This window comes from Triticum aestivum, chromosome 4D (genome assembly GCF_018294505.1).
Source record: "Triticum aestivum cultivar Chinese Spring chromosome 4D, IWGSC CS RefSeq v2.1, whole genome shotgun sequence".
Classification (NCBI taxonomy): Eukaryota; Viridiplantae; Streptophyta; class Magnoliopsida; order Poales; family Poaceae; genus Triticum; species Triticum aestivum.
Window position 1 is genome coordinate 83,248,550 of NC_057805.1, and position 779 is coordinate 83,249,328.

Consider the following 779-nt stretch of genomic DNA (forward strand, 5'->3'; position numbering starts at 1 on the left):
AACGGTGGGGGCCCGGGCGCGTGGCACTTTTCCCCCTCAATTAACCAAAATAGGAAAGAGTAGGGCCTGTCTGAAATCGGGCGCTGAAACGCGCGCGCGTCAGATAGCAACGCCTTGCTTTGTGTAAAGTGAAAACTCGAGCCAATCAAACTGCTTGAACCAACTATAATGGAAATGCCGACGATGTTTTGATGGGTCGTCATTATATGGATACTCTCTCATGTATGGCATGTATTGGCCTTCTTAAATATAGAATTGGTGTGCTTCATTCCACTTCTCAAGAGGGAGTTCCCAAATCTGTTACGATTTGCAATGTCTTGCTCATATGGTGTGCTTCTGATTCTTTCTTGTTGTAGAACTTCTACATATGCCTCAATATTTTGCTCGAGGGTTTGCATATCAACTGAACTAAGATTGGGGACATTGCGTCCAGTAGGTTGTATTGGCTAGAAAAATTACTTATCGGTGGTGTCTTCCTCCTCATGACCTATACAATTCTAATATTAGTACAAAGCAAATATGTAATCTGTAGTTGATCTATCAAGTGACAAAATATACTAAGATCAAAGATAATAGCACAGCCGGCTGCTGGCTATATAGCAATGCCACGTCATCATAAAGCCTTCTCTCATATAGTAGTCTGGCGTTTTGACTGGCTATTAGCATGGCTCCATTTAATATGAAGTATTTATTGCTTGCAGGTGCATATGATCTGCTGTGATCTACAGTAAACAACATCTTTGTGGCATCATATACATGCCATCCATGCAACCAGGAAA